General features: G+C 42.1%; 1 protein-coding gene across 1 annotated transcript in view; it reads left to right on the forward strand.

Moving 5' to 3' along the window:
• Positions 1–6,891: 6,891 nt before the first annotated feature.
• The window catches only part of LOC121857240, a gene marked incomplete at its 3' end in the record, with an annotated part of 55,708 nt that continues 49,691 nt past the window's right edge, over positions 6,892–12,908 (forward strand). Inside the window, 1 exon segment of the mRNA XM_042353218.1 lies at positions 6,892–6,981.

A 12,908-nucleotide genomic window follows, 5' to 3' on the forward strand; every position in this document is an offset into this window, starting at 1 on the left:
GCCTCTAGGAATACCAGGGGATCCCTACACATGAACCATGCGACTGTCGACAAAGTTAAGAAGAAAACCCAGAAACTCAAGACGTGGGTTGGGTCAAATGATGAGCAGGACAGGAGGATGTATGCAAGAGCCAGAAACCAAGCAAAGATAGAATGAAGAAGGGCTGAAAAGGAGTTCGAGAGTCTGGTTGCAAGCGAAGTCAAGTCAAGCCCAAAGGCGTTTTACCACTATGCAAAGTCGAAATTAAAAACGCGAGTAGGAGTATCAGACCTGAGGCTTGAAGATGGTAATTATGCACATTCTGACCAGGATAAACCTGAGGCATTGAACAGCTTCTTTTCCTCGGTGATCACAAGAGAGGTATGCGATTAACCTTCCTGCGCTTGAGGACAGACGATTCGACACAGCACTGACGCACATTGTGTTCACAGAAGAGGGTATTAGAAATAAACTGTTACGAACTATACAGACAGTTAAAGCTTTCAACATCACTCACAAAGGATCTTGTGCGCTTTACTTTTACTTACTTTATCCTCATTGCCACTGATCGGCTCGTTAGCCGCTTGGGTGATCGGTCACGTCTCTGATTACTTTTCGTTTTCATTTATCCTCTTCACCAAAAGATCGGCTCGCTAGCCGCCTGGGCGATCGGTCACGTCTCTGTCACTCACTGTTGGCAAATACTGGGCATGCACCGGCTCCTGAATGTACCTGAACCCGCTCCAGTGTTGGTCAAGTCTTGTCTTGAAAGAGCTCGCACTCGGTGCCGTCACAACACTCTCTGGTAGATTGTTCCAAGAGTTTACAATCCTCACTAGGAAAAAGTTTGCCCTCACAGTTTTTTGGAATGCTGCTTCATCAATCTTGAGCTGTGACCCCTTGTGGGGCGAGCGTCCAACCAGCTCCAAGTAAGGACACTCGACTGAGTAGTGCCCCCTGAGATGATTATACACCTCAACTAGGTCACCCCTTGCCCGTCTGTAATATAAGCTAGGCAAGTTCAGGCGCTCCAATCTCTCAGAGTAGTTGAGGTGCCGAAGTGCAGGCACCAGTCTGGTGGCCCTACTTTGAACATTTTCAACCAACTGACAGTCCCTAGCATATCTCGGGGACCAGACGGGGTGACAGTAATCCAGATGGGGAAGCACTTCACTCAGTGCCGGATTTATACCTGTGGAGGCCCATGGGCAGCTGCCCACTTTACCCACTCCTGAATCAGGCCCTGACTTCACTCTTGAAGATCGTTACGAAGGACGGACCGTCTAGATATCTGAACGACCTTCTTATAAGACCCAATAATTTATTTGCCTGGTTTACCTTCTCGCAATGGCCCGAGAACTTCAGCTCATTGTCAACATACACACCTAGGTCCTTCTCGCATTCAGTCTCAACTAGTGCAGTTTCTTCATCCCGTTGGGACATATGATACGTTGGTACGCCCCAGGTGTATCCTTTTACACTTCGAGACATTGAATCTCAGCAGCTATTTCTTCGACCATTCCTGGAGCCTACAGAAGTCCTTCTGCAGCTCTTCACAATCCGCTTGGTTCTCAATTTCCCGAAATAACTTAGCGTCATCGGCAAACATTTGTATAGAGGAGTGTACAACGTCAGGCAAGTCATTTATGAAACAAACAAACAACAGCGGGCCCAATACACTAGCTTGTGGTACCCCACTTGTGACAGGTACGGATGACGATTTCGTGCCATTAATCACCACTCACTGCTTGCAGTCATGTAATCAGACATATTTAAGTTGACTCAAAACAATGGTGTTCTCTCTCACATTCAGATTTACTTAATAGAGAGGTTGGTTTTGAGGAAGTCAGAGAAAATGGGAAAACGGAGGACTCGGGCGTCTTGAAGAGATGAGAAAACGGATGCCTCAGATTTGAGACTCAATAAAGAAGGCATAGCTACATGTATTGTGGGCTATTAAGCGTAACCTGAATCGTCTGATTTTACGATAACTGACGTGTACGGCCGTGGTCATTACACCATCTTCAAGCCTCAGGTCCAATACTCCTGTTCGCGTTTTTAATTTCGACTTTGCAAAGCGGTAAAACGCCTTTGGGTTTGACTTGACCTCGCTTGCACCCAGCCTCTGGAACTCCTTTTCAGCCCTTCTACACTCTGACTTTGCTTGGTTTCTGGCTCTTGCATACATCCTCCTGTCCTGTTCATCGTTGACGTAACCCACGCCTTGAATTTCTGTGTTTTCTTCTTAACTCTTGGAACATTCTGCCAGAAAGTGTTGCGACGCCACCGAGTTTGAGCTGTTTCAAGACTTGACAAGCACTGGGGCAAGTTCAGGTACATTCAGTATACTGCCAGATTCTGGGGTCACTAAGTCTAAGGGGATAACTTAACTCTAATCTTAATTTCTAAGGGTAGCTGCCACCAGACCCCCTCTGGACAGCATGTAGCTCGTTAGGTAGCGTGCAGAGTGGACTAGGCATTGGGTTAGGTTTTCCATTGACCAGATCGATAAGGGTAAAGAAGGGTGAAACCATAACATGTCTTAATTGATTTATTCCTTATAAAACATACTGGTAAAAAACATACATGAATTGGCCTTCCTCAGAAGAACAACGGAAATGTGGTTACCCAGATGGGCCCCAGACTCTTACATTGATGGCGTGTTATCCACCTACTTATTGCATAACAATCTGTGACCACCTTACCTCGGTCATTCCTTCTTACACTATCCCTTAACACATCAGACTGCTCCACCTGTATGGAATATAGCACCGTCGGTTATCATACATAGTAGCACCATCTCAACACACATGTACACTCCATACCTGCAAGTATAGGACTCCTTGTGACTTTTAGGTATACACAACAGGCACCTCGTTCGCACACCGCCCTCGGTGGGTAAAGACGAGGGCTTCACCTAGAGACATACCAGCACTATTTCTACGCCTGGTATTATAGGTCGCTCCAAGTGACGACCGCAGAGTTTCTCACGGTCTCCTTATTTGTGACTATTCATTTGGAGTGGTGCGCTGGAAATCCACAGGTTCACAGTGGATTGGCATAGCGGGGAGTAGTCACCACCTGTCGTGACGCTCAAAGGGATAATGGCGGCCGGGCGGCAAGGTACTCCGACAGTTTGGAACCTGAGGTGACGGTAGAACGAGGAAGACTCAGAAATAATGCCTGACGGGCGGTTATCCCACCCCTTAACACATTCCTATTACACTTGTGGGGGTATCGATATATTAAAGTTGTCTAGCACTCAGGATGGAAGGAAACGCTAATGTGGTTTTCTTGTATAATATATAAGTTATATGATAGACAGTCTGGTGCTGGAGATGCCGTGTGGTGGGGAGCTGCTCAGTAGAAGACGTTCGGTGAGTAGCGTGTTGAAGGAGGTAGATGTGCAGGAGCTTCGTTAGAGAAGATGTTGCCTGTTACTGGCCTCCTGGTTGAATAATTGTTAACAGCGTGGAGCTTGCTGGAGAAGGTGTTGCTTGTTCAGGAAGATGGGCAGAATGAGAGTTGGTTGGTGAGGAAGCTCAGAGAAGGACAGCTGGTGGGTCGCCATGCTCGCTGGCGGGAGCGAGGACCGCCAGGCAGGCGAGGAGCTAAGGCAGCCAGGCAGCGGCGGAGGAGGAGGTGTTGCTTGTTCAAGAAGAATGGTCAGAATGAATCTCAATGGAGAGACAGAGCTTATATACCCAGCAGCAGCCGCTATGAGTCATGTTGGGAAAACCCAGAAAGTCGCCGGTGACTGGTTCCGTTGCTAAGATACGGTAACATCTGGGGACAGCTCTCGCTTGGTTGCTAGGGGAGGCGGCACATTGGAATGCGATACGCAGTTGTAGGGGAGACGTCCACTACAATACTCCCCCTTCCCTCCAGGCGGTGTAGGAGACTTGTTGTCTGTAGAGTTGCTTAGCACATGTGAGGCAGACCGGGCGGTGCATGCCTCATGTGAGACAACGGCGATGGCGTGATGAGCCGATCGCTGAAATACAACTGTCTAGATACACACGATCTGTGGGAGAAGGGAGAAAAAGGGTGTGTGGAGGCGATGAATGTTGTGCTTCCCTCACGACAGGTACAGGGTCGTCAGATGCGCCTGCTGGGGTGTGTGTGGGCCTGGATCAGGAGCAGGGGCTGGGTCAGCAGAAGCGGATTAGGGCTCGTGACAGCAGCTGGGTCCACGACAGCAGCAGGGTGCAGGACATTAGCAGGGAGTACCTGAGGGAGAAAAGAGGGGGTATGGAGGCGATGGATGTTGTGTGCTTCCCTCACGGCAGGTACTGCTGGGCCGGGGTCGGCGTCTGAGGCAGGACGGGTGTGCTGGGGTCGTCAGAATGTGGTGCGTGAGGCAGGAAGAGGAGCTGGTGTTTGCTTGAAGCCTGGGAGCGTGATCAGTGTCTCCTCCATCCTGTGTGAGTGCTAATCTCCGGGAGTCACCATTGTGGGGGTATCGATATATTAAAGTTGTCTAGCACTCAGGATGGAAGGAAACTCTAATGTGGTTTTCTTGTATAATATATAAGTTATATGATAGACAGTCTGGTGCTGGAGATGCCGTGTGGTGGGGAGCTGCTCAGTAGAAGACGTTCGGTGAGTAGCGTGTTGAAGGAGGTAGATGTGCAGGAGCTTCGTTAGAGAAGATGTTGCCTGTTATTGGCCTCCTGGTTGAATAATTGTTAACAGCGTGGAGCTTGCTGGAGGAGGTGTTGCTTGTTCAGGAAGATGGGCAGAATGAGAGTTGGTTGGTGAGGAAGCTCAGAGAAGGACAGCTGGTGGGTCGCCATGCTCGCTGGCGGGAGCGAGGACCGCCAGGCAGGCGAGGAGGAGCTAAGGCAGCCAGGCAGCGGCGGAGGAGGAGGTGTTGCTTGTTCAAGAAGAATGGTCAGAATGAATCTCAATGGAGAGACAGAGCTTATATACCCAGCAGCAGCCGCTATGAGTCATGTTGGGAAAACCCAGAAAGTCGCCGGTGACTGGTTCCGTTGCTATGATACGGTAACATCTGGGGACAGCTCTCGCTTGGTTGCTCGGGGAGGCGGCACATTGGAATGCGATACGCAGTTGTAGGGGAGACGTCCACTCCACACTTATATATCCGGCAAAGCTTTAAACTGTAATGACTTCTATTTATAAACTTTAATTATAGGGCGGGATATAGCCCGCTAGGACACTGACCTGAGGTGACGGTAGAACGAGGAAGACTGAGGGCATTGCCCCGCCGCTCCTCATCACATAGGCCTACAGTTTCCAATCTTTAATCTGCACTTTTGTTTCTTATGGTTCTCACCTGAACACTTTTCGGTATATTGTCACTCATGCCTTATAAACACATATTTTAATCCTAAATTACACACTAAGGTAAGGTCTTGGTTTGCTAGTTCTTGGGTAAATTCATGGGGTTATAATGTCAACGTGGCATCCGAGGCGGGTACATGACGCGCCTTGAAACAAAGGCTGAATGTTCATGGCGGGGGTGTATCAACTTCACTTAAAACTGTAATGAGGGATCCTCCTCTCACACATTGCACTATTTGAACACAGACATAAGATTCTCTGATCACTGTACCTGTCGTGGGTATATGTCACGTGAGGATACGAGGTGTATTAAGTTCATACCGACGCATACAAGATATTTCCTTTCAAGTATAGTTTCTGGATCACTTCCAACACCTCACATAGTTCTGATACATTTATCCTTTTTCCAGATCATTGTTCTCATGTATTTTCATATGATATCTGTGGAAGTTATGTTCGCTACACGCTCACAGACGTAAATAGTGTGACCTTCAAACCCTGATCCACACTTAGTCTTACAGTACACTAGTCCGGCTCAACTGGACTTTAACATTCATCTTATGCATACCCCGAGTTCTCCTTAATGCTATGAATACATACACTTAATATGATATAGCTGTACCTGGGTACAATACAACACATGGTCTAGGAACATTGAGTAGGTAAGTTGTCCTTTATCAATGTTTCCCGTTTTCTGAGGTTCTACAAGCGCGGTGCATTTGAATGTTATATAGCGTAATATGAATTAAAAATGGGGTTTTTAGGAATGACAATGATGTGCGCAGTACATCAGGAGCCAGTGTATGCCCATTACTTGCCAACAGTGCGTAACAGAGACGTGACCGATCGCCCAAGCGGCTAATAAGCCGATTAATGGTCAAGATATAAGCCAAAAAATATATTTTTTTTAATATTAAATGTTGTAAAGCTATACCTACCACCAGCGCTCTTACTGAAGAACTGAAGGGAGAATCTTCCCGCACGTTGGCAAATAATATTATTTTACTGCAAAATATTCAATGTGTTGTTTTGAGAAATTATTCCTCGATATCTACAACGGCATCATGGCCCTTTTCATGGGTTTTACAGGTACTGTATACCCAACGGCCGCATGACGACTCCACAGTCGTGGTAGGCTAAAAATTTAACATAAGTGAACCATCCTCTCAGACTCCAGGAGTACCTACAGTACTGTACCTAGAATATAGAATCCTTGTTCTTACCAACAATTGCAATGATTTAATCATTCTAATGGCTGTTAAACGTGAATCATTGTACAGTATTCATATTTGAAGTACAGTTTTGGCTAACTTTTGTTAAATTGTATACTGCTAACCATCATATATATATATATATATATATATATATATATATATATATATATATATATATATATATATATATATATATATATATATATATATATATATATATATATATATATATATATATATACTTGATGAATCAACGGGAATTTATATGGCTATTTAACTAAATAAATAAGTCCGATATATACGTAATAACAGGTGGTATTTTGGGCGGTGAGATGAGGTGAGGCAACACATGGTGAGCCCGCCAATGTTTTCATAACAAGAGAGTTACGTCACTGTGCGGGAAGCCAAAGCGTGTTGCTGCCTGCTGTCTTTGTCTCCCGTCTACACAGCTCTTGTTACTCCTCGTCAACGCCCTCCACAGGTATGTAAATCATCATAGAACATTACTAGTGCAGTTTTAACCATACAGAAGAGCATTTGTTTCGTTTATTTTTATACACATGATGTCTGTACTTCGGTTTGTGTATTGCCTCTCACTCTTGGTAAGTACTTAGGGTACAGGATCATGTACAACAGTACAATCCCCTTAATGTACCTCAACATGTGCCAATGCTTGTTCAGCCTGGATTTGAAGTAAGTAATATTTAGAACCCCCGTCTGGTCCCCGAGATATGTTAGGGACTGTCAGTTGGTTGAAAATGTTCAAAGGAGGGCCACCAAACTGGTGTCTGCACTTCGTCACCTCGGCTACCCTGAGAGATTGGAGCGTCTGAACTTGCCTAGCTTATACTACAGACGGGCAAGGGAGGACCTAGTTGAGGTGTATAAGCATCTTAGGGGGGTCCGACTAATTACCCAAATGTACCCAAATGTAGTCGCAATGAAGTCAAATAATGGTCCTACATGAATAAATCGGACTGCCAATCACTTCTCGACTGGTATTTGGTGTCACGAAGTCACAAAAAATTGGTAAACTTAATTTAATCTGAATTAATAGATCGAGTGCATGTACCTAACCTAACCTAACCTAACACAAATCAGATTAAATTAAGTTTACCAATTTTTTTTGACTTCTTGACACCAAATAATAACCGAGAAGTGATTCACAGCATGATTTACACTTGTAGGACCATCATATGCCTTCATTGTGGCTACATTTGGGTAATTACTCTCTCCCTCGGTATATGCACGCGATCTATTAACTCAGATTAAAGTAAGTTTTCCAATTTTTTGTGACTTTGTGACACCAAATACTAGTCGAGAAGTGATTGGCAGTCCGATTTATTCATGTAGGACCATTATTTGACTTCATTGTGGCTACATTTGGGTAATTAGTCGGACCGTCTCAGGGCGCACTACTCGGTTGAGTGTCCTTACTTGGAGCTGGCGGACGCTCGCCTCACAAGGGGTCACAGCTCAAGATTGAAGAAGCCGCAAGTCCAGAAAACTGTGAGGGCATACTTTTTTGGAGTGAGAGTTGTGAACTCTTGGAACAATCTACCAGAAAGTGTTGTGACGGCACCGAGTGTGAGCTCTTTCAAGACAAGACTTGATCAACACTGGAGCAGGTTCAGGTACATTCAGGAGCCGGTGCATGCCCAGTACTTGCCAACAGTGTGTAACAGAGACGTGACCGATCACCCAAGCGGCTAACGAGCCGATCAGTGATGAAGAGGTTAAAAGTAAAAAAATGGGTAGATGTGACCCTCACACTGAAGACTGAGCACGACAGGTTAACTCAAGTCTATCTTGTGCTTTATACTCCCTGGTAAATATTAAGGTCAGTGTATAGTATCACATCGGTCTTTATTTTTATATTAAAAATAGGTTTTTTCTATGGTTTTTGATGAGTATCCAACGAATTTAATATCCATCTTCTCCGGAATATATACTGTATACAGTATATATATTTTTAGAGCCTAACATTCATAATGGAAAAAGTTGGATTTTCTTTCTTTTTTTAATAAATAAATAAAATACTAAGCAACCAACAGAACCTAACCTAACCTGACCCCCTTTCTTCATGGTCCCACACGTTACCTTAATCTGTTAAACTATTGTGACACCGCCCAATATATTGTGCTTCACACAGTGTACACTGGTTATTACACTTTGGACAAAGAACTATACTCTGTAATACACCGTTTTATATATATATATATATATATATATATATATATATGCCTCACTATTTTTCTGGTATAACTCTGCAATTGGCACAAAATAATCCTTCTCACAGTGTCGGCACGGCTCTTCAAACTCGAATCTCCGCTCCCGGCCTACCCACTCATTGTTCATTGGCTAAAACAAAAAAATCTTGCCCAATAAAAATACTTCTATCACTTTAGCCAATAAGAAACTCCCACTTCACCCCCCACACATGTGCTGTAGAAGCTTAAGAAGCGAAGACTGAGGTCTGGAGTGATGCGTGAGGGGGTGTCAGCCACCGCCAAAAGTAAACAAGTAATGGCGACACTTGTGACTAGGCGAATATAATAATATTGAAAAATTAATATCTCGGTTATCCTTAATTTCCAGTGGAAATATCATAGAAGAAAAATGTCTTAGAATTGTCTAAACATTACGAAATACATATTAATAACAGGGAAAGAAAGACTGGTGCAAAATTATACATTCACCAATATTAATATTATAGGGTGAATATTTATAAGATGTCAACACCTACTTATACTGTCTCTACTCGACTTACGATTACCCGGACTTACGCCGGCCATGGTCGTATAAAATATTTTTTCACATTACGTATTTTCGAGTCCCGATGTTAGTGATCTCTTTGTGTACTGAAAAATTTTTTGTTTGTAATTCCCTTTAAAATGGCTGGCAAGCTTAAAAGTGAGAGTTCTCGTGGTGCCGAGAAGAGAAAGAGACAACCATTGTAGAATTTCTATTTATTATTTTCACCTTTTCGACTTAGGGGGTATTATTGTATTAGTGGGCCCAGATTTAGGTTAGGTTGGTTAGGTTAGTTTAGTTTAGGCAAACTATGTTTGGTAAGTTTATAGTAGTTCACACCGGGTCTGCCCATATCATTACCAACCCTCTTCGTCACCACTATTTTTGGTCAAGTTATAGTATTACACGTGTTTTTTTGTTTATGTATATATATATATATATATATATATATATATATATATATATATATATATATATATATATATATATATATATATACACATACATAAATACATACTTGCAGTCTGACCCTTAACATGCAGCGGGGTTACGTATATATATATATACTTATATAATATATATATATACAGTATATATATATAATCAACAACCTCACCAGCAAGGAATCGAACCCTCGACCTACTGGGTGTGACTAGGGAACGCTTACCGGCTAGGCCACAAGGACACTAAAAGCAGTTCATCTGTTATATTTCCTAAAGCCTGTTCATGTCAGGCTACAGTGTGCCCGTGAACCTCATTGAGAAGCAGGCGCCATCAGCTGATGGCTACCTGTTTCCTTCTCCAGCTGGATTCGGTAAAATGCTACTGACACCACATAAGAGGCACGGGCAGTTTCCCAATGAGGTTCACGGCGCCATCAGCTCGATGAACAGGCTTTGTGTGAAATATAACAGAGTCTAGAACTGCTTTTAGTGTCCTTGTGGCCTAGCCGGTAAGCGTTCCCTAGTCACACCCAGTAGGTCGAGGGTTCGATTCCCACAACAAGTCATCTTCTGTTCCATCAAGAGCATTCGAAATCCCACATTTCTTAAAAGATTTCACCACAATTTCTGGTCTGATTGCATCCCAGGCCTCTACAATCCATTCACATAATGTTGCTAGTGATGGAGTTTGGATGTTGCCTCCCTTTGTGTATGTCTTATCGCCTTCTATCATCCAGTTGTTCCACTTCACTCTTACCGCATCTTTAAATGGTTTGTTTATGGAAACATCCAGTGGTTGGACAAGACTTGTTAATCCACCAGGAATCACAGCTGTATCAGTGTTTTCCTTCCTAATCCCAGCAGTAACACTGTCAACAAGATGTGACCGAAACATATCCCACACAAGAAGACTTTTTTCTTTGCGCAGTCCCCCTGGTCTAAAGTTCAGACTTTTTTAAGCCATATTTGTATGCCGCCTTCATCCATCCATCCTTTCTCGTGCACATGGATGATTAAAAAAATGCTGTCTGACTTGCAACACTGTTGGTAGGGTCAGGTGGTTCTAACGGCACCTGCCAGGACCCGGTAATCAAATTTATAACAGTGTCTAACCTCAATTACTGTAGTTTATCTGATGTAGGCATATGAAGTAAAAAATACCAGTTAAAGTGAGAAATTGGAAGAGAATAAACAAGAAAGATGTCATTGGCCTATTTTTAGTAGGGCTGAGGGAGAGAGTACCAGCTGTTTGGTCTTTTTTGGCGGGAGAGTCACGCAAATAACCGTAGTACTGGTATTTGTTTGGTGTCTTCTGTATTTTTAAAAATGAATACTTGTAAATTAAAAGTACCGTAACATTGTATTACAGTGACCCCTCGGTTAACGAACTCAATCCGTTCCAGAACGTCGTTCGTTAACCGAAAAGTTCGTTAACCGAAACCATTGTTTCAATGGGTTTTTGGGTAATTGGTTCCAGCTCACCGAAAATTTCCTAAATTCAACAAAAATGGTAGAAAAGTTCACTTTCTTTGAGGTGTGTATGTAGAAGGCTCCTGGATGATGATGATGATGATGATGGGATTTAGAATGGGGGTGGAGGAGAAGGAAGAAAGAAGGCACCATGGAGCCATTTCACCCATAAAATTTAGCTCTCTTGGTGTAATTCAAGATTATTTTCTTTAAATCAACCATTATATATTGTCAATATGTAAAATATATTTCAAAATGACCAATAATTTGCTTGAAACACAGAAAAAAAGTAACGTTTGGAAGAGTCTTAAGCAAGATGTTACCTCCAGTGAAAACAGAGAGACTAACGCCTGTTTGCTGTGTTAGAGGTGCAGCGCATTAAACAAGTCACTTTACCTTCATATTATGTTCAATAATTGTTAAGAATTGAATATTAAACTTTAAAATTATTTAATAATAAACTTCTTGATATTTACTAAAATAATAAGGAATTTAAGCCCTAGAACCGATTAATGTATTGGCGGACTGATACTAAAACTGGTTGGCCGGTCGGTGCAAGCGAAAACTATGTTGAGGCTGGTTAAGTGAGAATTAATTAACGAATTTTTTGTTAGATTAACGAATTGAATCCTTATGGAAGGCAGTTAAATTCTTTTCTCTATAAATAATTGTATTTCATGTAAAATATCGTGTTTATAGAAATCAGCGTAATAGAAATAACAGGCTTATGGAGAAATAGGGTTGAGTTGTTTTTGATTATAAAATCAAAAAAAAATTTAGTAGGTAGCCTAATACAAGGATAGCACAGTCTAAATAAATGTTACATTCATATCTAATAATGAAATCATGATAAATATGACTACTTTGCTTGATGGGGGAGAAGGGTGATTTTGAGGTTGATAAAATCGAGCCTCTTCGAGTATATATCCTTTCTTTTTACGATCATCACGGGAATTCTATCGCAGAACGCTTCTAGATTGATATTCTTACTATATTCACAGTTAATACAGTGGGGTATGCTATATGAAGCGAAACTCCTATTATTTAATTTTTTTTTAATTTATTGTTTTTTATTACAAATATTAATGGTATTCTTTATTCGGGGGTTTAGATGTATTTATACTTTTTGTTTTGCAATTTTATATTATATTTTTCAGTGTTAAGTGGTTGTATTTGGGGGCCTGGAGCGGATTAATCCTATTGGAATGGATGCTATACTTGAACAGGTTCTAGAACCAATTAGATTATTTTAGCACTACTGTACCACAAATTGGAGAAATAGCAAGCAAAATTGGCGTTATAGCAAACAGCGTTAGCGTTATACAAATATGGTTTCTAATTCATAAATGGCGTTAGAGCAAATTGGCGTTATCAAAACCATGGCAGAACTCACTGTACTTTCGTTTTTTATTGGTTTCGGTTGAAGTACTGTTATATTGATATTCTATTCATACTGTGCTTGATATAATACATTCACGGAAATGTATTTTTTGCTGGAAATGATGTCGTATTACAGTGGAAAGTGGGATAAAATTGTGGCGAAAACAATGACTTTTGCTTTCTTTAGTTCAAAATATGTTAAATGTCCTTTTTGCGAATGGTTTTCAGTTAAAACTATTGTATTTATAATATTCCTCTAATTGACGAATAAATCTTGAATGAAATATACAATATTTTTTTGAAATTTACCGGCGTTCAAGTGTAAAGTTAGTAGATAATAAATGGAATATTACGCTTCTAG

Source organism: Homarus americanus, unplaced genomic scaffold (genome assembly GCF_018991925.1).
Source record: "Homarus americanus isolate GMGI-L3 unplaced genomic scaffold, GMGI_Hamer_2.0 scaffold20465, whole genome shotgun sequence".
Taxonomy (NCBI): domain Eukaryota; kingdom Metazoa; phylum Arthropoda; class Malacostraca; order Decapoda; family Nephropidae; genus Homarus; species Homarus americanus.